This window comes from Mesoplodon densirostris, chromosome 2 (genome assembly GCF_025265405.1).
Source record: "Mesoplodon densirostris isolate mMesDen1 chromosome 2, mMesDen1 primary haplotype, whole genome shotgun sequence".
Lineage (NCBI taxonomy): Eukaryota > Metazoa > Chordata > Mammalia > Artiodactyla > Ziphiidae > Mesoplodon > Mesoplodon densirostris.
Window position 1 is genome coordinate 154,548,777 of NC_082662.1, and position 26,967 is coordinate 154,575,743.

The following is a 26,967-nucleotide window of genomic DNA, read 5'->3' on the forward strand; positions in this document are numbered from 1 at the left end:
CTTAAGTTTCAACAAGTTAATGTCTAGAGAGAGCCATAATGCAATACCCAAATCTGTTTAAAACCATTTAAAAAGACACTATTTGATTAGTTTTCAAACAGACTTGGACTATTAAATACAGAACAGACACATTCTGTCTTACAACATGTACTTCCAAATTTAAGTGTGTTTCTGCACTGCAACAGGCATTATTCAATGAAGCCACAATAAAAACACATTAAAGATCAACTCTCCCTTATGAGTAGTCAAGGGAACTAAGCTGCATCTCTGTCATTCCTCACTGGCTCACTATAGACAAGATTCTTGAGATCCTTAACTAATTACATCTGCAAAGACCCTATTTTCAAATAAGGTCACACTCTGAAGTTAATCTTTTTGTGCTCCAACTTCCCCTCTAATATGAAAGAGGTAGTGCTGATTAAATAAAATGTTAACTTTTTCCACAGACACCAATGATATCCTTGTTGCTGCTAAGGCAATAGACTTTTCAGTCCTTATCTTATGAGACCCCCTCCACTGCATTTCACAATACTGACCACTCATAGTTCTTGACACCCTATCCCTCCATCTTGGTTTCCAAGATACTAATCTTCATGGTTGGTTCTTCCTACTAAAAGTCCACCACCTATGTGATTAAGACACCAAAATCTTCATCTCTGGCCCATATTGTCACCCAGCAAGACCCTGTGGGGCCTTCCTGCAACAGATCCCCGTCTCGCATATCCTCTGCCTGACTCTTGTTTGTAGAAAAGCTGTAGTCTCTCAGGCCTTCCCTGAGTCACATAAGCCTGGCTCAAGAATTGAGTGAAAGGATATGAACATGTAGCGACAAAAAATAGCAGTTGGGCCAGGAGAACTGTTGTTTTACAGATGCTAAAACCTCCACCAAATGGAAGAAGTTAACTACCTGATGACCATGAGCACACAGCAGACCTACTGGAGCCTGAGAATTAATAATGTGAACCCCTGTGACGCTGCCCTGTTACCTCATCATCAACCAATCAGAGAATTGTGCACAAGCTGATCACACACCCTGCAACTCCTCTCCTTCACCTTCCCTTAAAAACTCTTCCCTGAGACCCTTTGGGGAGTTCAGGTCTTTTGAGCACAAGCTGCCCTGTTCTCCTTGCATGGCCCTTGCCATAAACCTTTCTCCACTCCCGTTTCCACGTTTTGGTTTGTTTGGCCTCACTGTGGGTCGGGCACATGAACTTGGGTTCGACAACAATTTCACTACTTATTGAGCCCCAAACTTATACACCATACTGAACATCTGCCATTGGCCCTCCCACAAACATCTTGAACTCAACATGTCCAAAACTGAATTTAGCAACTTGGAAGTATAATGGTTAGGAGGCAAAGGTTCTGGTATGAAGACTACCTGAGTTGAAATCCTGGCCCTGCCTCTTTCTTATTAAATGTCTGACCCTGGAAAAGATACTCCAATATTTCTTTGACTGTTTCTCTCATCTGTAAAACAGAAATAATAATTAAAACTATCCCACACTGGGCTTCCCTGGTGGCGCAGTGGTTGAGAGTCTGCCTGCCGATGCAGGGGACAAGGGTTTGTGCCCCGGTCCGGGAAGATCCCACATGCCGCGGAGCGGCTGGGCCCGTAAGACACGGCCGCTGAGCCTGCGCGTCCGGAGCCTGTGCTCCGCAACGGGAGAGGCCACAACAGTGAGAGGCCCGTGTACTGCAAATAAATTAATTAATTAATTTAATTAAATTTAAAAAAATCAAATAAAATAAAATGACTTAAAAAAAAAAAAAAAAACTATCCCACACCCACAGGTTATAGTTTATGACAGTGAATAAAATCAAGGTCTGAAATGGTCAATCCTTGTTTCACCATGGAGGTTCATGCTATGTTGAGATGTGAGTGTCATGACAATGCATTTGTGAAACCAAAAAACTACAGTGCTTCTTAGAATCAAAGATGTATTTTCCAGACCACCACATTTTAACCACATTTCTGTTACCAATGATGTGTACATCTTAAAATATTTTTTTGAAAAACTGACATTAAATTGATAACCAAGGAAATATTAAAGTAGATATTGCCTCTCAACATAATGATTATCTCTTTGACTAATTAATGGCATCTTTATTTGGGGTTTAGCATACCAAGTGGTGTTTATTCTAGCTAAGTACTGTTTATTTCTCTAGTCATCACTGCACTTCAACTAGTAGCAGCATGTGTAAGAGATACCATATTTATTAAAGTTCCTTAAAGTGAATCTGTGGTTTAATTATCAACTTCTTACTCAGGATTTTGCTAATCTCAGCCTCTAGCACCCACAAACCCTTACTTACCCTTCAAGGCAGGCCACATTTTAATTTTTCCAAGTCCCACCCAGGCACTTCTGCCTTGGTAAGCCACTACCTCTATTTTTAAAAATATTGAAAATTATATTTTACAATTGCATTAGTATAAAGAGGAATATAATCCAGGCTGGATTTATTATTACATATTCATTCTTCTTCTTCTCCTTTTTTTTTTTTTTTTTTTTTTTTTTTTTCTTTTTGCGGTATGTGGGCCTCTCACTGTTGTGGCCTCTCCCGTTGCGGAGCACAGGCTCCGGATGCGCAGCCCCAGCGGCCATGGCTCACGGGCCCAGCCGCTCCGCGGCACATGGGATCCTCCCAGACCGGGGCACGAACCCGTATCCCCTGCATCGGCAGGCGGACTCTTAACCACTGCGCCACCAGGGAGGCCCTCCTTTTTTTTTTTTAGTTTATTTTTGGCTGCATTGGGTCTTCATTGCTGTGAACAGGCTTTCTCTAGTTGCAGTGAGCGGGGGCTACTCTGTTGCAGCGTGCGGGCTTCTCACTGCAGTGGCTTCTCTTGTTGTGGAGCATGGGCTCTATGCACGTGGGTTTCAGTAGTTGCAGCATGTGGGCTCAGTAGTTGCAGTGTGCGGGCTCTAGGGCGTGCAGGCTTCAGCAGTTGTGGCTCACGGGCTCTAGAGTGCAGGCTCAGTAGTTGTGGCGCACAGGCTTAGCTGCTCCACGGCATGTGGGATCTTCCCGGACCAGGCTTTGGCAGGCGGATTCTTAACCACTGAGCCACCAGGGAAGTCCCTCATTATTCTTATACTGCTTTTTCTTCTGATCTTAAAGTAAATTAAAATGGAAACATTTTTTGTGGGCTCCTAAGAGAACTGTGGGCCCTAGGCACTGTACTTACAGTGCTTAATGGATAGATCAGCCTTTTTTCAAGGTCCTGCTTCAATGTCACCTCTTCTAGATATTCTTTTATCTCCTCCCAAACTTGGCTCAAGGCAGAATGTCACCTTCTTACTCTCACAGCACTTGGTTCTCTTTTCTCTTATAATATTTATCTTATTAAAGTAGACACTTAAGAATCTTCTCACCTACCATGGCTTACTCATTTTTTTCCACCACCACTCCACACCACCAAATTTAGCAGACAATTCTGGTTTTTTATTAAACTAAGTGTTAACATACTCGGGAAAGAATCCACTCTTCTTTCCACTTCTGTTTGTAGAAAGAAGGGTAAAATAGGAACTGTAAGAACAGAAAAGACTGTTAAACACTATGGTCACATACAATATCCAGATAGAAAGAGGTTTTTAACCATGTGATGCAAATCATGAAATAGCCAAATGTCTCAAGAGGCATGCTAAATACCTCTAGTCAAAGTATCTGGATGATCCTACAATGAGTTGTTAATTCAGTATAATGAAGAATGCAGAAAACTGCATTTAAACATGGTTTTAAATGACCAGGGCTTAAAGGATAGAGAACAAAGAGATTCCAGAAAGGAGCTGAAGACAGGTAAGGGGAAGAAAAGAGGAGGAGACTATTTTACCATCAGTAGTTTTCTGAACAGGACTATATTATACCATCCAGTCCCTAAGCAGATAGGAGTAGGTTCTCAAGAGGCAGGGACTCTCAAAAAGGAATAAAATGAAAGTAGTCCTGGCTTACTACAAGGAGGAAGTGAAAGCAGTTCCTTATGTGCACTCTTACTAGAGAAGACAGCTATCATATACACAGTGACTGAAAGAATTTTCTTTGGTGCCTTTTGTGGCAAAATGGCGCTAGTACAATAATTGGAATATTGACTCTACGGTTACTTAATTGATATAACGATGGTTTTAGAGATGAAAAATATGTCCACATGCTAAACTTCAGGAGTTTTTTAAGTTGTAACATTTCTGTTATGTAATATTGCCAACAGATACTTTATGACTTTATTATAATTTTGGAATTACATGATATGAAAAGCTTCAATAATTTATTAACGCTTTAGGTTACTACAGGGTCTGACTCCCTAAAAAACTCCTGTCAAATAGCAGAAACTGGAAAAGGGGGAAAGATGTTTATAATTTATATGCTCTTTAAGAAAATACAAAGCAGCCTTTAAAATTTTTCAATGACAAAGCTTTATGGTTTACCAGAAACTTTATCATTTCAAAACTGAAAAATCCCTAATATATAGAGGACAGCTGCTGTGTTAAAATATAAAATTAAAGAGAATGTTCTCCCCACCCAACATAATTATTTTGTTCTTAAAAATACAAAGGGTGATGATAAAATGAAATGTATTCACATTAAAGGCCTTGGGGGACACTTGATAATTCCACTGATGTATGTAAGCACACCACCTGTCCAAAACACACTAGTCTATAAATAATCATAGCTCTTCCCATCCCCAAAATGGAAACATCATTTCAGGAGGAAAGCAAAGCAAGAGAGACAACTGTGTCAAGTTGAAAAACAGTCTGAACTCTATTTTGGGACCAGTGTTCTGATGGTCAAACTTTTTGCTTTCTCAGGCAGGATTTTTCAAAGAACAGTCAAATCCCAGATTAATAAGCATAAATGAATTTATCAGTTAGAAACAGTAAAATTACATTTTTGTTCAATTAAGTTACATTATACATCAGATCATTTTCACCACTGGCCAATTTCTCAACTAATTTCTACAATTTTTTTTAGTCCTTTCTTAAAATGAGAGTTCTAAAATAATTTAAAACATATAACTGAATGTATACATTTAATATAAATGTTTCTAGTTTAAGGCTTAACTCTCTTCTCTAAACGTTTCTATTCAAATGCTCATTGTATATTAAAAAAAATAAAACAAAACAAAACCAAAAAAAACCTAAGCCCTAATAATGTGTCTTAGGAAGACACAATTTATTAAGACAATGACTTTCAAACTATGACACACATAACCAATAGCAAAATGACTGTTCCAATCCCTGCTCAAACTCAAGACAGGCACAACTTCTTTCCTCACCTCTCTCAAAGACCCACATTGATACTGTCCTAAGTAACATTCCAGACCAATTACTAACAACTACCTAAGTCTACCCTCAGTCTGGCAAACTCAACTCTCATACTTGTTGGCTAAATGTCAACAAATGGTACCAAAAAGAAAAAACACAGAAAACAAAGAAATCTTACAACCTAGATTTCTCCAGTGTCAGCACTGAAATGGAGTAATTTCCTTCTAAATTCTAATGACATCTAACTACCACATGCTCTGGTTTTACTCTCTGATCAATTCCACCTTTTAAGTATTCTGAAATGGATAGTACAACTGATTAATAAGGCACTCTAGAAGGGTACAACTCTTGAACAGAATAACACGTATACAATTTTGCTTACTGGCTAGTACAAAAAAGGACAATAACATTCTAAGTGTGTGGTTTTTAAACTTTAGCATGCATCAGAATCCCATGAAGAGCTTATTAAAACACAGATGGCCAGGCCCCACCTCCTGATTCAATAGGTCTGAGGTGAGGTTCAAGAATATACATTTCTAACAAGTGTCTAGGTGATACTGATGCTATTAGTCCAGGGACCACACTTGAAAATCACTGATCTAATAATGTTAAATCATTATATGCATTTTCATATCCTACACACAAAATCATACCTCACATTGCTCTACTTCATTAATTTTTAAGTTACTTTATGCAAACAGTTTTCAAATTTCTTTTATTAGATGATAAATAATCACCATGGTGGTCTATTTCCTCAAGTCTTTTTTATTTTTTACATCTACCAAAAAAGAAAAGCTTCCAAAAAGGCTAAAGGGCTATCGCACTACCTACTGCTTTAATACAATGGAACTTGAAAGGCTTCAGAAATTCTGTCCTATGTCACTGCATAATTACATTTGCCATTCGTCATTAATCAGGTTTATTCTCTAAGACACCATGCTTTGGTTTGGTTTACATAACTAAATTTGTTTTCCTTTTAATATTTCTTGAAAGATAATCTAATAAACTTTATTACCATATAAAAAAGCAGCTTCTCTCCTAGCACTCTCTCCTCTCTGTCAGAACCACTTATCATTTCATAAACCATACATTGGCTCTATTGACTTCTAAGAAATAAAGCTGTTAGAAAGATGCTAAAACACATCAATATTTATTAAATATCAAAATCAAACATTGTGATCCACTAGACAAGACCCTAACATACCTCTCCAACTCAGATTCTCTTACACAATCCCTGTTCTTGCAAGTCTATCTGCTAACTTTCCACCAGATTTCATCCTTCTCAACTGTAAAGCTCTATGTTCTCCTCTTTCAATTCATGTCACCTCTAAAACCAGTGTGAATCAGGTATTAATTCATTTTTCCCTGACTGCATTCAATTCATTCTAATCATTTTGATCGGCAAACACACATTACGTTTGAACTATATTGTTTTGTACCTTTCAAAAAACTGCTTTTTCCAATCATTCAGTGTGTATTTTCTTGTTCCCATAAGACTGTGAAGTTCTTTGATTTCTTTTGAGTCCTTCATTTAAAGAAAACTATATTCCATATAAGACGGCATGCAATAAATGCTTACTAAAGACCACAACTTTGACAAATAAACAAGTTTACTAAATATCAGTGTGGAAAGGAACGTTAGTGCTTCCCAATAAACTGTATCTTCTCTTCTGCCTGGCACACAAATAAACAATATTTTTGAGTTCCTCTGCCATTAGGCAGGGCCACATAACAGAGTTCTGGTCAGCAGAATGCAGGTGAGAGTGATATACTCTACGTCTAGGCCTGGGCAATTAAAATCTCCCTCCCACACAATATCCTATACTCTCTGTTTCTGTGGTGACATCTGAAATCATAGACTGAAAATGGTAGAAATATGTATGAAGAAGCCTGGATCCTTAAATCACTTTTTGGCAAAAACTTATCTAGGAGAATGTCCTGATCAGACATACCCATATTAGATTTTGTGTGAATGAGAATTAACCTTCATTATGTTATACTGAAATTTGGACTGATTTGATACAAAACTAGCACTACTGTATTAACATGGACAATAATGTTTAGGAAATTAAAGAAATCCTTTTTTACAATTTCCCAGCAATTTAACTAAACTGTACATTGTCCTAAGTACAATGTGAAAGTATTAATAGCCTTTATTCATTCATGAATGTTCCTTCACTATATTCAATATTACAGTAGATTATGTACAGTATAATGAAGTAGATTATATGTTGTGACATTTAAAATTTATTTGAAAATCATTTCTTACACAATATTTATTACTAGAGAGAGCACTTATAATATTTCATTCATCTTAGAAACAGAACTACACTATATCTGAACCCCTCATGAGGGCTTTACTTTTAAGATCTATGCAGACAAAGTAAATTTTTCAATTATAAAAGCGACAAAAACAACTAATACTGTGACCAGAATAGGTTGATTCCATTTAGCAGAGAACAAGTCTTAACTTTTAAGCCACATTTACCCGTGTCACCATGTTCCATCATACTATCCTGATCCAAAATAAAGTAACAGTCAAAACACTTTAATAGTCATCTGAGTACCACTGTTGAAAATTATATTACACTAACACACACACACAAACACACATACACACCATTTGTTACAGATAACAGAAAAACTGAACTAAGAACAATTCCAATTGAATTCTAATTCACACCATCAAAATTATTTAATCTCTTGGTTTAAAAAAAAACTTCCCAAATGGAAAATACTCTCAAATATACAAACCACCTGGAGTAAAAAAATTAAAACACTATTTAAGATGTATAAGTATCAGCAAGGAAACCAGGAAGATATCCTAACACAGCATCTTATGTAAAGTCCAAATTTTTCCCTGTGTTACTTTCTGCTCAGTGAGTGCATCTATTTTTTAATTTAAAAGAAAAAAATTTTTTCCTAGTTTTCTGTCTTTCTTTTTTTGTTACAGCCCTCAGTTTTATTAGCTGCCTGGCCTTATAAATGTTATCACCAAGACAAAATGTTCCTAACAAAATGTGCCTTTCTGAAGGTAAAGAAATTAAAAATCAACAGGTCACTTCCTACTGCAAAGAAAACTATAAAGCTCTATTAAATAGGCAGAGCATGTCTCAAAATGGGTTTCACCTCCCCAAAACTTTTACCCCCATAATCTATTACATAACAGTTAGTTAATACTAATAGTGAAAATAATGGTTAAAGACTTTAATGAAAATCATTACATGAGTGTTGTTGAAGAAATCCAGAATGTATTCAGGAAACTTGTTAAGTCCTACCATCTACTGGCTAACTAAAACCTAAGAAATAGCCTTAGAGCAAAATTTGTGATACTGTAGTTCAGTTAGTTTTGGATGACTGAGTTAAGGGTGTACCTAGCAGATAAGTCATCTAAGGACTAAGAGAAAACTATTTTTAAAATAAATTTAGGAGAAAGAAATATGTATATGCACTAATATGTATAAAATAGATAACTAATAAGAACCTGCTGTATAAAAAATAAATAAAATTCTAAAATTCAAAAAAATATGTATATGGGAAGGGGATAAAAAAACAATAACTTGGGCTTCCCTGGTGGCGCAGTGGTTGAGAGTCCGCCTGCCGATGCAGGGGACATGGGTTCGTGCCCCGGTCCGGGAAGATCCCACATGCCACGGAGCGGCTGGGCCCGTGAGCCATGGCCACTGAGCCTGCGCTTTCGGAGCCTGTGCTCCGCAACGGGAGAGGCCACAGCAGTGAGAGGCCTGCGTACCACAAAAAAAAAACAATAACTTTAACAAATCTTTATAGACCTGTCAGTCTTTTATAAACCTCCTATTTTATCTCATCAGAGAATATTTATAATAACTCAAAGTGATGGAATGACTAAATATATAAGCTAGGATTACTACTATTATTATCTAATCATTTTCTCTAAATTATGGCTAATTTATATGGGCCATTATAAGATGTTATGCCCACATGTGTATTTGCCAGTGCACTGCTAGCAGACAGCTAATCAGCCTTAATAAGGGTCCTCATTATAATTATTATGGATTGAGAGTTTCAAGGCTTACGTCTAGAACTACACATTCACAACCCTCACAACTCTTCTGGTGGAACAGTCAAAACGTAAGATTTTGAATCTAGAATGGACTTTATCAAGCATCGAATCCATTTCTCTTATTTTACAGATAAAGCAACTGAGGCCCACGGATAATCATATAGCTAGTTCAAGGCAAAGCTGAGATTAAACTAAGGATTCTTTTTGACCGTAATGTAATTCTTGATTTATTGTCTTCAAACTAGCTAAACCTAACTAAGCCCAAAACCCCTTACAAAATAAAAGAAGAACGACAGCATCTTCAACATGAAAAGCTAGTATGAGTAATACTGATACATACTTAAGTTAACTCCGGTCACCTATTAAGACCAGAGAAGGAACATGGGAATGCATCAAGTTACAAAACAGAGCTAATACACTTATTTCTGATACAAGTTTAACCTGTTCCCTACAGTCCATATATGAACATTGTCTGTAACTCATGGAGCAAAAAGTGATAATTAAATCACATTAGTAAAGAATTAAAGAAACCAAAGAAACAAATTCTGGTATGTTACTGAATGCATTACACATCATAAAGAAAGTGTTGTAGTCACTGAGCTGAAAAAACACCATGTCTGTCCTATTTGATTCTTTGGTAATAAAAGTTGCAATGGGTTTTACAGAGCAAAGTACTTGATACAGGTAAGAAAGAGTCAAACCGTGAGAAGTATGCCATTTTTTTCCCTTCAGTCTCCCTGCTCTAGAAAAGAGGGATGATAATGATAATAATAAGCAAGCATTTTAAAACAAAGGGTAATATTTCTTCCTTGTTTGCATTATTTCATATCAATGCATTATACTTTTTAAAGTGTCTGATATGCTAAGGAAAATATGATAATCATAAAATACTTATTTCCTTGCCATAATTTCTTTAGCCCCATTATGCCAAAAAAGGATAAGCTAGATTAAAACTATTAATAATTTCTGGAACATGTTTGTAAAAAAAATACACAACTCTCGATGAATTCACGATGTGCTGGTTTTATTTTTTCTGTTGCACGTTAAAGTCACATATAACGTGACTTATAAGTCTCAAAGTTGAGACAGATAATGTTAAACTCATGATTTAAGAGGTTAAGGACAAGAAAAAAAAAAAAAGCAATGCCTGGCTTAACATAAGATAGCTGGATGCTCCTATCTGCTTCTGCATGCAGTCAGTAGCAATATGTTATGATTAAAGAAAATTAAGTCTCTCACATATGTAGTTGGAAAAGTATCTTAATATCCTTTTCAGATAATTGTGTATATTCTTTTTTGACACCACACCAAAAGTCAGCAAGTAGTAACTTGTCTTAAAGGTTAGTTGCAATGTGTAAGTATCTTTTTTCATACTGTTAACATTAAAATCCATTTGTCTACCCTATACTTTGAATAGATCTTATATCCAATCATAATTGTGTAATAACATGCACTGGTCATTTGGAAAATATTAGTTCACTGAGTTATACAGATCTTCCAAAAGTTGACACATTTCATTTTAAAATGACATCAGTTAATATTACGTCTGGTCTCAAAAGAAAAGTGTTAAGTAGTGGGAAGCTGTCAAGCTTACACTGGCAGATAAAAGTTTTTCCAAATTCTCATTTTCACTTAAAAGCTCAAAATTTTTTCTTGGTAACCAATATTGTCAGTTGCTTTTCTTGAAGTGATACTCTGTTCATTTTTGAGAAAATGTCTATTAAAGAATGGTAGATACTTTAAAGTATGTTTAATGTTAAAGACATTAAACATTTAACAGACAGGCCATAGTTTGTCAGTTCCTGTGAGTAAAAACATACACATAACTACATATATGTAGGCCTGTCACTGAGAAAATATGGTAACTATCAATATATCAGTACTTTAAGTAAGATGGAAGAACATGAAAAAAGTATTTGTAAGTTGGACAATCCAAGGCCATACCTTTTGGAAAACATAAAATACTTTTCAAGAAAGATACTTTCAACTTTCCAAACTTGTATTATGGTCACTGTTAAGTCATTTTCTCCTTGGTAGGTGGGGAGTGGGGAAGCTGAATGGACAGTGATGGTTTCAGCAATCAAGACTTTAGCCAATTTGATTCTGGGAACAGGCATAACCTGAATACAGGCTTCCTTCTGCTCCCTACTAACTCCAAGTAATTTGACCTTCCTGAAACATATGACTGTTGTCACCCATGGGCAATTGAGTGTAACTGAGGACTTGATAACTGTTGAGATCCTTGCAGAGATAACTGGTGTGGTCTTCTCCCTCATGGGCTGGATATGCAATTGTTGAAGAGCACTGGAGTTTAGGAAGAGGAAGAAAAATTAGGCCGTTCTGGGAGGCCCTCAGCATTTAGAACACTGTGGAAACGTAAGAGAAGATCAACATCAGCCTAGTATTAGTGGTCCACACCTCCTTAACCTTACAAAAATAAATGGGTGGATTGAGTATCCCTACAGAGAATACAGACAGAACAGCAAATAGAAGTATTCCTCTAGTTGCATCAGAAGAAAACTGACAATAACTTGCCTGTCTATACCGCTATAGATTCATGGGGGTAGGAACTCATTTGCTTTCAACCAACCACAGGATTCCCACCAATTCACACTGTCTAACCGCTACACCTAAATTCAAAAGGTCCAACAAAGACAAAGGGATCCAGTAGAGCAAATGACAAGTAGAATAATCAGCATACAGAATAATAAGAAGACTCAGTGAAATAAAATGCTGGAGGAGAAAGATAAAACAATGAATAACATAATTAGACAACTAAATTCTGTATAAGGAATAATAAATTCTTTCAATCTGTAAAAAAAAAACAAACCATGATTTCCTAATTAATGATTCAGTTGATGTTCACCACTCAACCCCAAATTTGTATCCTGGAAGAGACAGTGGAAAAAATATCTCTAAGCCCAGAACAAAAAGTTTGAAGCAGAAAACATGAGTAAAAACATGCCACTTTAAAGACATATCCAGGAGACCTAAAATGCAAATGTAGGTGTCTAAAGGGAGAGACAATTTAAACAAATCTAAACACATATATATGTGTATATACATAGACACACACACATATATATAAACAAATTTAAACGAATTATATAAAGACCTGGATGTCCAGACTGAAAGGACTCACTACAAACGAGAAAAAAATCCCACACATGAACATATCCTGTAAAATTCCTGCTCTCTACATCAGGAGCTAATAGAGCAAAAGACAAACAAGTAAAAGAAATAGACCCAAAAAAATGCTTAAAAGAAATAAAAAACATACTTGAAAGCAAAGTGATTTTTAAAAAAATCCTAACTACTTAGAAATTAAGAAACATACTCTTGGGACTTCCCTGATGGCACAGTGGTTAAGAATCCACCTGCCAATGCAGGGGACACGGGTTTAATCCCTGGTCTGGGAAGACCCCACATGCCACAGAGCAACTAAGCCCGTGAACCACAACTACTGAGCCTGCGCTCTAGAGCCCGCATGCCACAACTACTGAGCCCTGGCACCACAACTACTGAAGCCCGCACGCCTAGAGCCCATGCTCCACAACAAGAGAAGCCACTGCAATGAGAAGCTGGTGCACCACAACGAAGAGTAGCCCCTGCTCGCCACAACCAGAGAAAGCCCGTGCGCAGCAACAAAGACCCAACAAAGCCAAAAATAAATAAAATTAAATCTTTTTAAAAAAAGAGAAACATAGTCTTGGGTAATCCTTGGTTAAAAGAAGATATCAAAAGGAAATTTCAAAGAATGTAGAAAGCAATAAAAAACAAAAGAGACTAATTTGGACCAAAGCCTATTAAGCCTAAACAATAAAGATAAAAGGTAAAATTAATCCAATAAAAAAAAACAAAAAAAAGGTGTAGGGGGTGTTAAATAAATCCAAAAGACTTATTAGGAAAACAGGGATAGCAAAACAGACGAAGAAGGAGAAAGGACACATAAGCACAGACAGAGGAGAGTTTAAAAGACATAAAACATATACCCCAAGTGATTGTATGGCATTATTTGTCAACTTAAACAATATGAATAACTTTCCAGCAAAATATGAATCACCAAAATGATTCAATAATAAGTAGTAAATTTGAATAGTCAAATTACTATAGAAATGATTGAAAAGATGACTGGAAAGTTACCATTCAAGATCAGATGGCTTCACCATCTCATTCACCCCCCACTTAGGGAAAAAAATGATAGTTATGATAGCTGAAACTTATCTGAGCATGTTATCGGCATGGCACTGTTCTAAGGACTTTCATATGTTACCTCAATTAATCTTCATACAAAACTAGAAATAGTAACTACTATAATCTATATTTTATAGGTGAAGAAACTGAGGCACAGAGAGCCTAAGTAACTTGTGTGCTGCTTACATATATAGGTAGAAAAACCCACATAAGATAAAACTAGAGACGTTCAAAAGAGTAATGAATATACTATTACCCGGCATGGTTTATTCTAGAAATGTTAAGAGGGGTGAGTAAAACATCAATAAATCTATCAATAATCAATTATACTAACAAATTAAAATAGAAAACCCATATGATAATATTAATAGATACTGAAAAGGCATCTGATCAAATTAATCGATCATTATTATATTATATTATTGTGTTATAGATAAAAGAAGCAAAATACATCCAAAATTATCTTACACAGAGATATCTTATAGAATTATCTTACATGATCAAATGTAATTATAATACAATGTGGTAAAGGTGAACATGGCAATTAGAAGATAAATTCTGGGGTGCTCACAGAGGGGAAGAATCAAGTTATGAAACAAGGAGGAATATTTCAAATTTTTCTGCACAATGAAAGAATGTAGCAGAATAAAAAGGAAAAATAAGAGTTCAAGAAAATAAGTCACTGCATTCAATCTGATTTAATACTACTATTTGTATATCCATGTTGATAGGTCATTCCGGGCAGAGAACTACAAAAACATGGAGTGCCCAAGTAATCATCTAATTACACAGCCTTATCTCCCTGAAGAAATAAACAGATCCTTTAAGGGAGAAGTAACATCCAAATGTCTGGCACTCAACAAATATTTTTGATTAATATTTAAACACTACCATCTATCTGTTAATGATGCATAAGGCTTCTACTGTACATCAGTTAATCTTATGTCTATCATTTGTATATTTCTCTTGTCTCTTCTGGGCATATTAGTTAACTATCTATAAAATATCAATTATACAATTCTTAAGCAGTCATAAAAATCACATAGAGCATCAATGCTATTAAGCTTACACGTAGCCAACATCAATTAAAAAAACAAAGGAACCCACAACCTCCAATAGGATACAATTGGAGGTGATTTACAAGGGTGGCAGAAACGAAGTTGGTATAAAAGTCAACAGAATTTGTGCTAGAATGCCTACTGAACAGGTTAATCTTGATTTCTAAAGGTTTATTTAATTATTTCTGCAGAAAAGTTTATAGCTGCTTCCTTTGCTGAGCCAAATAAAATAAAACCAAAAAAAAGTAAATTTAACAATCTAAACTTCCCCTAATATGTGAAAGTTTCTACAAGGTAGAGCTAGAACCAAAATAAATTTCCAAAACTCCAGGGGAATCTATGTTTATTTTGATGACTAATTAACTGATGGCTGCCAATATTAAGGCCTATCTGTGTAGATCCTAATACATTTTAACTTTTGCAATAGATGGTATCAAATTTATAATATGCATTATGTATTTGATAAATGAGTAAACTGCTAAAGTCAAATTTTTACATTGTTTTTCCAGTTACTAAGAAATTTGTTAAACACCTAAAAAAAGGTGTATGTCCCACAAGATGGCCTGCTGCAATGAAAATCATGTGACATACTCTACTTAAGAAATGTACACATTTTTGTGGTATGCAAGAATGTAAATTAATTATTTGATTAAATTCCATAGCAGAGACTTTTGTGAGAGATGTCTAGACTGCATTTTTTTTTTAATACAGCAGGTTCTTATTAGTTTAGACTGCATTTTTAGGTATTCTCACATTTGGGATATATCTTTGAACCCAGTCCTACAATGTATAAAAACTCCTTAATTATACCCCTTGCCAGTTAATTCCTCTACATCCCTCGATTCAAAGGCCACTTCCTCAAAGAAACCCTCTCAAGTTATCTACCCCCCAATTCATCAAATTTCCCACCATACACTCACAAAGAACCCTGTACTTTCTCAGATTCCTTATTACAAACAAAGTTGAGTACCAGTCTGATGTTTCTCTATTAGACTATAAACTCCATAATTATAGGGACGGTATCTGTCTTGCTTACAATTTTATCTCCTCGCATAGGACAAGTACTCAATAAATACTGCTAAAAGAATGAAAGACTAATAAAATGATTTAACTACTAAGAAAGAACTAGTATAAGAAAATATAATTTTTTGACCTTTCAGCCAGCCCAATGTATACACACTGTTTGTCCCTACCATCTTCTTATCAATAAACTTACCTGTTGCATGTCCTTTTTTCAAATGGCACTTAAATATACTCAGTCCTAAACTCAAATCTCCCAATTAGAATAAAGCATCTGGAGGAAACTATGCCTTACTGGAACTTTTGATTCTTTATAATATTCTGACTTCAAAAATCTTCAAAAATGCTTACTTTACAGTGACCACAATCTTCAATTCCCACTTACTTGTCTTTTCTCATCATATCTGTCCAACAGCTCCTTTGCAAAATTTATGTTACATCTGCTGCTACCTTTCCCTACCGAAGTCACCTCTGCCATCATTAATATATTCTGTATCTTGAGGAACAAAAATGACTGGTTTTACTAGAGTAAAGGTCAAAAAATGTATGTGAGGACAGATAAATGATTCATCTAAATCATATTATATGTGAGAAAGAAGCTTATATTTTAAAAAATGACTCACTATAGCATCCTTTTAATTCAAAAAAATAATAAAAACTCCTACTTTCAATAAGAATGTAGTAGGTCAAAACAAACACTTACAATGCAACAACAAGAAAAGGCTGGATAAGTTTTAAAATCGTATTTATAGAAGTAACAGAGAGCTGTGGGAACCATAAAGACTTACAGACCAAGGAGAACTGTTCAGAGTAGAGCTGATGATCACCAGTTGCTTTTTCGTTTCCAAACTCACTAATTTCTGACTTAGGCATGGGCTATGGATTGGGTTTGACCCAGACAGGGAATCTGTGATGGTGGAAAAAGAAACCCACAAAGCTTCTAGTAGTTATATGGGATAAAACTTGAGGGTATAGTGGTTTAGGACACAAAAACCTGACAGAGGGAGGGGCCTTGCCTCAAGTACATAACTCATCAGTACACTTGCTCCTCAAGACATCTGCCAGGTTTTAAAGGTACATGGGTGGCAGGAGAACCTCTGAAAAGCAGAGCTGATTTCCTACAGCATTTTAGGGCCAAGGGGACAGAGATAAGCCAGGTTCTCAATCAAAATCACCAGGGCTTAGGAAAAAGACCAACTATAGTTTTAGTGAAACTATGAAAAGTGCACCCAAGCCCAAACCTGGCTCAATCCCTGACTGGATTGAGGTACTCAGCCACTCACCTATCTGCCTAACAGAGAAAAGGGAGAATCCTCTCTAGTCAAGGATGACATCATCTGAATTCTCTAAGCTTCTTTTATATATATCAATACAATGTTCTGCATATAATGAAATAGGCAAGGAAACATGATAACTAAGAGAAAAAAAACAAACCATAACGCAGACTCACTGATCATTCAGATACTGGATTTATAAGTCAAGGACTTTATAAATAATCTATTTTAAAGATCCTTTCATTTTTGAATTGAAAATGAAACAGTAAGTATTCAGAAGGATTATCTTGACTTTTAAATACCCTTTTAAGAATATCAAGGTGGGAGTTCCCTGGTGGCATCATGGTTAAGAATCTGCCGGCCAATGCAGGGGACATGGGTTCGAGCCCTGGTCTGGGAAGATCCCACATGCCGTGGAGTAAGTAAGCCCGAGCGTCACAACTACTGAGTCTGTGCTCTCGAGCCCGCAAGCCACAACTACTGAAGCCCATGTGCCTAGAGCCTGTGCTCCGCAACGAGAAGCCACCACAATGAGAAGCTTACACACCACAACCAAGAGTAGCCCCCACTCACGATAACTAGAAAAAGCCCGCGCACAGCAAAGAAGACCCAATGCAGCCAAAAATAAATAATAAATAAATAAGTAAATAAATTTATAAAATATGTGTAGAACCAAAATGTACAACAACCATATAAAAAGTGGCGGGTGAAAGATAAAGGTCCGAAGGTTCTACTGGGGAATAAAAGTAATACTTTGTAATAGAGTTAATAATTCAAGAATGCATTTTGTAATTGCCAGTGTTAAAAGAATTTAAGATGCATCAGTTTCTAGAAAAATGCAAACATTATAGATCTGCCATCATAAAACCATAAATTATGTAACTGGAAAGCATCTCAGAGTTAATTATAATATATAAAGCATAATCTCAAAGCCAAACAAATGATTGTTGATGTGAACTTGCAAAAATTAACAAAATTTGATGGAGTAAAAGTCCAGTAGAAACCTTTTATCCTGAGAGAAAGATTTCAGATATAAAACAAAAGAACTGCTATAAATACAACATAGATGTACTCAGGCTGACAGCCATAAAAAGATGGAACATAAGTTGGCAGAGTCACCTGAACAAAGACAGTTTAACACTATAATCAAGAGGAAAGGATGGTGGTGAGACATATTTATTCCACAGTCACACAGGCACTGTGACATCCCTAAATTTGGTCTCTGATTACAGCTGGTTCAAGGAGACCTACAGCTGATGGTTAGTATACAAGGACAACTACTGGAGAAAAGTAGCTGTTAAGTCTTTTGGCATAGAGGGTAGTAAATTGCACACAGAACCAAAAAGAGAGATGTACTCTAAGAACTAAGAGTGATTAGAATCACAGAATTACCAAAGTTCTACTCTAGGAAAATTTTTGGGAACACACACACACACACACACACACACACACACGCACACGCACACGCACACGCGCACACACACACACACACACACACACACACACACACACACACACACCCTCTATTAGGAGCATCTTCTGTTCTAATGTTTGGCCTTGATCCTGGTTCCTGACCACAGAGCTCCTAAATCCCTTGGAATTTCCTGGGTGATGGGAACATCTTTTCTGCCAATGATGAAATGTTTGGTGGGCTCCTAGATGGCAAATGATCACCAGAAAGACCAAGCTGTGATTAGAAGCTTGGAATTTTCAGCCCCATTCCCTCCCCTTCAGGAAAGGGAGAAGTGCTGGAAATTGAGTCAGTGATGGATCATGCCTACATGATATGAAGTCTGTATAAAAATCCCAAAGGTGCAAGGTTCAGAAAGCTTCCAGGTTGCTAGGAGACTGGTGTGCTTGGAGAGGGCATGGAAGCTCTGCACTCCTTCTCACATACCTTGCCCTATGTATCTCTTCCATCTAGATGTTCATCTGTATCCTTTATCATATCCTTTTATAATAAACCAGTAAACATTAAGTAAGTGTTTCCCTGAGTTCTGTGAGCTACTCTAGCAAATTATAGGACCCAAGGAGGGGGTTGTGGGAACCCTGATTTATAGTCATTCAGTCAGAAGTACAGATGACAACCTGGGATTGGCATCTGAAGTGGGGGGAATGTTGGGCCAGTCTCATGGGACTGAGTCCTTAACTTGTGGGATCTGACACTAACTCCAAATAGGTAGTGTCAGAATTGAATGGAATTATAGGATAACTAGCTGGTAACACAGAGAACGGCTGGGGGGTGGGAGGCATACATTTGGTGACCAGAAGCATCAGAAATGAAGTGTTCTGGGCAAGTAGTAAAGGAGAGACACACAGGAGAAGTGAGTTTTTCCTACTCAGGAACTATATTCAGGAATTACACTCACCTCTTAATTTGAAGTGTGTTCCATACAAAGAATTTGTGCTTTTATCAAGTCCCCCATTATAACCATGGGTCACATAATATACCTCGGTTTGTATCCACTTTGGAAACAGTTTCAGAATCTACTTGAATCACACTACAATCTGTCCCAGTAATTTTATCATGGTGACCTCAGACTCAGGAAAACACCTAATACTTTCCATTACTAAACAGTTAGGTCGAAATAAGTTAATAAGTATTTGTGTCGTGTTGGGCACTACCTACCTTCTCAAACACTGATATCACATTGGACACCACCATCTTCATTCCCTGATTTCAGTAGTTTTCATACAGTACTTGCATTTTATCTCAAAAGCCACTGAAAATTCATCTTCACAAATATATAACATCAAAAGGAAGGTAGTGAGATCTAACAATGAAATTGTGAACTACTTAGTGCTAGTAGTTTGAGCAGTTTCCAACAGATATCAAGTAATGCTGTATTTCCCTCAGAAATGTAAAATATCTCCGTGCATAGTTTGGGCACCTCAGGTACATAAAATATTAACAATGACTACTCTATAAAAGAATGAGTAAAAGGTTATTAATAGAGAGTGAACAAGTAACAGATAATGAGCAATGGAGAGAAAGAGAGTGAGGGACAGACAGGAGGTTTGGGAGAACAAGCGTGAGCAACAAGGGGAGCTTAGAACAGAACACAGCAGAGAGAACGATAAAAAGAAAACCACAAAGACAGGAAGAGACAGAGACAGATGGTGAGAGGAAGACAGATGCACAAAGAGAGAAAGACAAATAAGGAGAGACAAAATGATGAACAAGAGACAAACTGTCAGATGAAGAGAAAGACCAAAAGGCAGACAGACAGAGAAACAGACTGATGAACAGTCAAGGACGGGGAGATACTGATGGGGGGAGAGAGAAACAGACGGAAACAGATGGACAGATGGGGATAAACACAGAAGAGAGGATCAGAAAGGGTACAACAGCATTAGAAAGGGAGAGAAAAAGGGGGAAAGAGTCAGAGAGACAAGGAGAAACTGTCAGGAAGAAAGAGAAAGACAGGCAAGGATAGACCCAGATATCAGGACAGAGAAGGGGCAGGTAAAAGGGAAAAAGACTAAGAGAGATACAGAGAGGCAGTGGGCACAGAAGTAGAGGAAAAAGGAAACCAAGAAAGGAACTCAGAGAGGGTAGAAGGGGAAGGAAAAAGAGGCTTCCCCTCACACCACCTCCACCCAGGGGAACAGGGATTTTATTCATCAGTTCATTCATTACTTTAAGCATGATCCCTACAGTCTACTCGTGCATAAAAAAGAAGCAGGAATTAGCACAACCATTCTTAACGCTGAGCTCTGCACTCCAGAGGTTTTTCTGGCCATAGGGGAAACATTCTCTCTCTGCATATTATTAGCTAATATAATCTACTCTCTTACTTCAGGTATTAATATTCTCATTGACAGAATTTCATGGAGCTTTGTGAGCTTCCAAAGGTCTCTGCTCCAATCAACCAATCTAATGTACCAATAATTCGTTTTTCCTAGAAACACTGTAACAGCATAAAATTAAATAGGAAGCAATTTTAAAAGAGGAAACTACTGAATTTTAATGTGTTATGTTTTCAGGACAAACCAGCTATGCATACCCTTTCAATGTATTATAAGACTAGCATTAGTCTGGGTTTTTAAAAACTATTTATTGAAATTTCAAAATTAATAAAGCAGAAAGTAGAGAACAATAAAAGCCCCAACATGCCCAAAGCCCAGCTTCAACAATGATTAACATCTTGCTAATATTGTCATCACATTTAAAAATGTGAAATAGGAAATAAAACTGTAAATATATTCAACTTTTTTCTTTATTGTTCCATAATTTTTAAATGCATTTTGACTTAAACATGTTGGACTTTAAATCAATTATTTTAATACTAATCATTATGAAATTATCATACAAATGTTTCACTAGTGTTTCCAGAATTAGACCCTCTGTTCTTACCCTCAGTAAGTCTATGTCTACACATTTCCCAGATACCTATATATCCCAGGTCTTCTAAATATTTTATAAATGTAGATTATTCACAATCTATTCCAGGAAAACAAAGTGTTACCATCCAATGGTCAAAATTATGTTGGAAAATTAAGTTGGAAAATATATTACAGTTTGTCTAATCCAGGGATTCTCACACTTGGCTTCACATCACAATGACCTGAAGAGCTTTAAAATATACAGATGCCCAAGTCCCAAGATTCTGATTTAGTCAATTTGGGATACAGCCTGTATACTGAGGGTTTTTTTGTTTTGTTTTTAATGTTCCCCAGGTGATACTAATATGCAACCATGGTTAAAAATCACTGATCTAGGGCCTCCCTGGTGGCGCAGTGGTTGAGAGTCCGCCTGCCGATGCAGGGGATACGGGTTCGTGCCCCGGTCTGGGAGGATCCCATATGCCGCGGAGCGGCTGGGCCCGTGAGCCATGGCCGCTGGGCCTGCGCATCCGGAGCCTGTGCTCCGCAACGGGAGAGGCCACAGCAGTGAGAGGCCTGCATACCGCAAAAAAAAAAAAAAAAAAAAAGGAAAAAAAATCACTGATCTAGTCCAGCTTCCTACCAAATACAAAAATTCCCTCCAATAACTGTGTGTAGTAACCACCTGACAACCAATTCCCAACTCACTATAACTCAGTCAGTTTAACTATAGGGTAATTTTAATTATTTGAAAGTTCTAACAAGCAAAATATGCCACTCCATACCCACCAATCCAAGTTCTAACTTATCTAGGTCATATAAAATAATTCTTATTCTTGTTCATCATCAGAGCTACTCTAAGTACTCTATGCTCAACTTTTCTTCATTCATTTACCCCTACAACAGTTTTCAAACTCATTTCCATATACTAGTGGTTCATTTCTAGAAAAGTTCAATATCCTTTTAAAAACATAGCACCTATAATCATTCCTCATACTCCAGGAAAAGGATGGTCTGATTAGGGCTTTGCACAGTAGTATTATCACTTTTTTTTGTTCTACACAACTTAATATAGAGCATTAACGTTTTTTTGAAAGTTATATCTTACTACTAGCTCAAATCAAAGAAACAGCTAAATCCCTAGGGGTTTTTTTTATATTAACTGTAATTATGCTCCTATTCTTCCATCCTACAGGTTTTTTAAACTTCACCTCTAACCCATTCTATTACATTTAACTAGTGTGTTGGTAAATGTTCTCCAATTTGACAGGACTAATCTGTAGCATTTGCCAAATTCTATAATGTAAATACTCCCATCATGGCCAATTTCAAGCTACCAACACTGAACACAGGATTGGGAAGAGATGCAGATAATCATCACAAGCCTATGTGAGACAGCTTCAGCATACCACTAAATATAATTCATAATTCTTAACTGGAAGTTTCCATCACAATCTTTATTATTTTTTTGAGATAGCCTCATCCACCAGAGGGCAGACAGCAGAAGCAAGAATAACTACAATCCTGCAGCCTGTGGAACAAAAAACACATTCACAGAAAGACAGACAAAATGAAAAGGCAGAGGACTATGTACCAGATGAAGGAACAAGATAAAACCCCAGAAAAACAACTAAATGAAGTAGAGACAGGCAACCTTCCAGAAGAAGAATTCAGAATAATGATAGTGAAGATGATCCAGGACCTCAGAAAAAGAATGGAGGCAAAGATCGAGAAGATGCAAGAAATGTTTGACAAAGACCCAGAAGAATTAAAGAACAAACACCTAGAAGACTAAAAGAACAAATAATCAGAGATGAACAATACAATAACTGAAATGAAAAATACACGAGAAGGAATCAATAGCAGAATAACTGAGGCAGAAGAACGGATAAGTGACCTGGAAGACAAATGGTGGATTTCACTGCTATGGAAAATAAAGAAAAAAGAATGAAAATAAATGAAGACAGCCTAAGAGACCTCTGAGACAACATTAAACGCAACAACATTCACATTATAGGGGTCCCAGAAGGAGAAGAGAAAGAGAAAGGACCTGAGAAAATGTCTGAAGAGATTATAACAGTCAAAAACTTCCCTAACATGGGAAAGGAAATAGCCACCCAAGTCCAGGAAGCACAGAGAGTCCCAGGCAGGATAAACCCAAGGAGAAACACGTTGAGACACATAGTAATCAAATTGACAAAAATTAAAGACAAAGAAAAATTATTAAAAGCAACAATGGAAAAACAATATTTTTTTTTTTGTTCATTTAAAAATATTTATTTATGGCTGCATCGTGTCTTAGTTGTGGCACACAGGATCTCTTGTTGTGGCATGCAGGCTTCTCTCTAGTTGTGGCGCTCGGGCTCCAGAGCGCATGGGCTCTGCAGTTGTGGCCCACGGGCTTAGTTGCCCCACAGCATGTGGGATCTTAGTTCCCAGACCAGGGATTGAACACACATCCCCTGCACTGGAAGGAGGATTCTTAACCACTGGACCACCAGGGAAGTCCCTCCATCACAATCTTTAGAATCCTGTTTTGAAAAAATTTTTCCCAACCCAGTCCATCCTTAAGATTTTGATGCAGTATGTATACAGACTGGAATCCAAGTATTTCTGTATTTTAAACCAGCGGTCCCCAACCTTTTTGGCACCAGGGACCAGTTCCGCCAGTTTCTTGGAAGACACTTTTTCCACGGGGGGTGGGGGTAGGGTGGGGGTAGGGGTGGATGGCGCAGGCAGTAATGCAAGCCATGGGGAAAGGCAGATGAAGCTTCACTCACTCACCAGCCACTCACCTCCTGCTGTGTGGACTGGTACCGGTCTGCGGCCCAGGAGTTGGGGACGCCTGTTTTAAACAATCTTCAGGTAGTTATGAAGTACACAGTCAGGTAAAAACAATCAAGATCTTTTTAACTCATCAAGATCTTTTTTTAGGTGTCTTCCATCAAGAGAAACAAATTTTTTTTATTCCTTCACAAAACAAAAATTTTAAACCATGCCTTGTTTTCATTAAAATAATTACTAAAAATATTAAATTAAAACTTTCCCTTACAACTGGCACAAATCTGTCAGTACTCCTTATTATAAGTATTTCAATCAGCTACAAATCCCCCTAAATATATTACCATTCATCTTATATTTTTCCATCCTGTCCACAGGCATAGCATAAAAGGTTTAAAAAACTGTCTTCCTCAGATTGTATGCCTATGGCATTCTGCTATTCAATTATGAGAACTAACTTCAAAAGAAAACTAGGTGAGCTTGGAATAACTTGCTTTTGTGAACCAATATGCACTCCTAGAAGATGACCAAATTACTGAACACTCAAACATAATCCACTTAAGGAAGGTCCACTTCTAGGCTGGAAGAGTAGCTGGAGGCCAACTAGCACCCTCACATTAAACTGGTAAACTGAATAATATATGTAAGTAATCACTACCAAGCAGCAAACAGCTGCTGAAAAAGCAAAAACTGAAGGAAAAGGACCTAATTCCAGAGAGGGAAGAACCTTAGAGAGGTGAGTTTACCTTCTGTAGACACTGAGCCTTGTACATTTGTTATTTGATGTTCCATGCATGAAGCCAAGAACCTGGACTTCATACATGCAGAAGACTGCTTCTGGGAGCCAAATAAAGCAACAAAGTTTTTAGCAGACAAAAGCTTACATCTCAAGAAACTAAGAAAAGAAGAATACATTAAACCCAAACAGGGAAGAAGGAAGAAAATAAAGAGCAGAAATCAATAAAATACCATCAGGCAAACAATAGAGACAAACAATGAAACCAAAATGTGGTACTTTGAAGACATCAATAAAATTGATAAACCTTTATTCATACTGATCAGGAAAAAAGATAATATACAAATTTCCAATATCAAAATTAAAGAGGAGTTGTAACTATAGATCCTGGAAACATTAAAACATTACTAAGGGGAATACTGTGAACACCTTTTGTAAATAAAGCTGAACACTTAGAGGCAATGATCAAATTCCTTGAAAGACAAAAACTACCAAAGCTCACTCAAGAAGAAATATATCTATAATACCTATGCAAAAAAATTGAACTTATAGTAAAAAAAAGAAAAAATTTTCTCATACAGAACACTATAGGGCTAGATAGTTTGTTTCATTGGTAAATTTTACCACACATTTAAGAAAAAAAAAATTCTATACAAACTCTTCTACAACATAAAAGAGGAGGAAACAAGTCTCAATTCATTCTATGAGGCCAACATTATCTGATCCCCAAACCAAAGATATTACAAAAAAAGAAAACTATAGACCAATATACCTCATGAACACAGACACAAAAATCTTTCATTAAATTTTAGCAAATCTAATTCAGCAATATATTAAAAAATAATGCCATGAAAAAGTAGGATTATCCCAGGAATGCAAGGTTGGGTTTAACATTTAAAAATAAATCAATGTAGTTCACCATATTAACAAAAGAAAAAAGAAAAAAAGTACAATTATCTCAATTGATGCAGAAAAAAATTTGACAAACTCCAATACATTGCTGATAAAAATCATTCAGTAAATTAGGAATGGAAGGCTACTTTCTCAGTACACTAGATTATCAACAAACATCTACAGCAACCCGTTCCACCACTGTCTCCATACTTACTTCTAAAACTTATTGAAAAGAAAACTTATTGAAAGCTGTGGGGGCGGGGGGGTGTCAGTGGGATGAATTGGGAGGTTGGGATTGACGTATATACACTAATATGTATAAAATAGATAACTAGTAAGAACCTGCTGTATAGCACAGGGAACTCCACTTTGCTGTACAGTAGAAACTAACACAACATTGTAAAACAACTATACCCCAATAATATAAAATAAAATAAAATAAAATAAATTCAATTATAAAAACCATACAGCACACAAAGTATTACACATTTCATGAGGACACACACAAAATAATTCAAGATTTTCTGAGGAAAAAAAAAGAAAAGAATTATTTCTTCAGAGTGGTATTCAGGAGGTTTACAACAGATCTAAAAATGGGTGTAACAGCAACAGTAGTAACTATAACAATAAATTAGAATTATACTGTTTTACTTTGCAAACTGTATCATTACCTTATTTGTGGAGCAAGCTCATTATAAGGACTTGATAACAGGTAAGCCTCCTGATAAATTTCTTCTTTTCCTTCTTATTGGCTCACACTTCTTTTTAAAAACGTTCTGAGATTCTGAAACTAAACTGAGTCTGATTCCACTCTTAACAAGACGTTTGGGAGGCCAAGCGTACTTATTAGCCTCTGAGTGAAAGTTCTTCTAAATCTATCAGGTGCTTTGCTGATCAACAAAATCAATCAGTTGGCATTCACTAAATCCTCAAAGCAAAGCCAAGGAGACATAATGAAGTTTAAGTTGCACTGCAGCCAGTCTCAATAAGCTAATAATCTATATAGAGAGACAAATATAAACATTTACATAAACATGAGGTTTTAAACTTTAAACTATTTTAAACTTTAACAACAAATAAAGAACTATCAAAAGTTCATCTTAATCAGTAACATAGATGTTATACAAAGCCAAATTTATTATTTGACTTATTTCAAACCTGGCTCACTCTTTATTCCTATTTCTTAGACAAAATTGTTTATACCACACTGCCTGTATCACTCGATGCCTCCTACTAACTCTCTTATCTACCAGTCTATAAATTCTCTCCATACTATTATTTTACCCTTTTTCATAATGTTGACTATGTTTATAAATTATGTATTCTCACATATGCTCAAATCTCCCTATAACTTCCTCTATAAAGTTTGTCTACCCATGGC

At 36.5% G+C, this 26,967-nt stretch overlaps 1 protein-coding gene across 1 annotated transcript in view; it reads right to left on the reverse strand.

The window, feature by feature from the left end:
- Positions 1 to 26,967, reverse strand: part of XPR1 (xenotropic and polytropic retrovirus receptor 1) — a 203,171-nt gene that overhangs the window by 122,771 nt on the left and 53,433 nt on the right. The gene's annotated exons all lie outside the window — the stretch shown is intronic.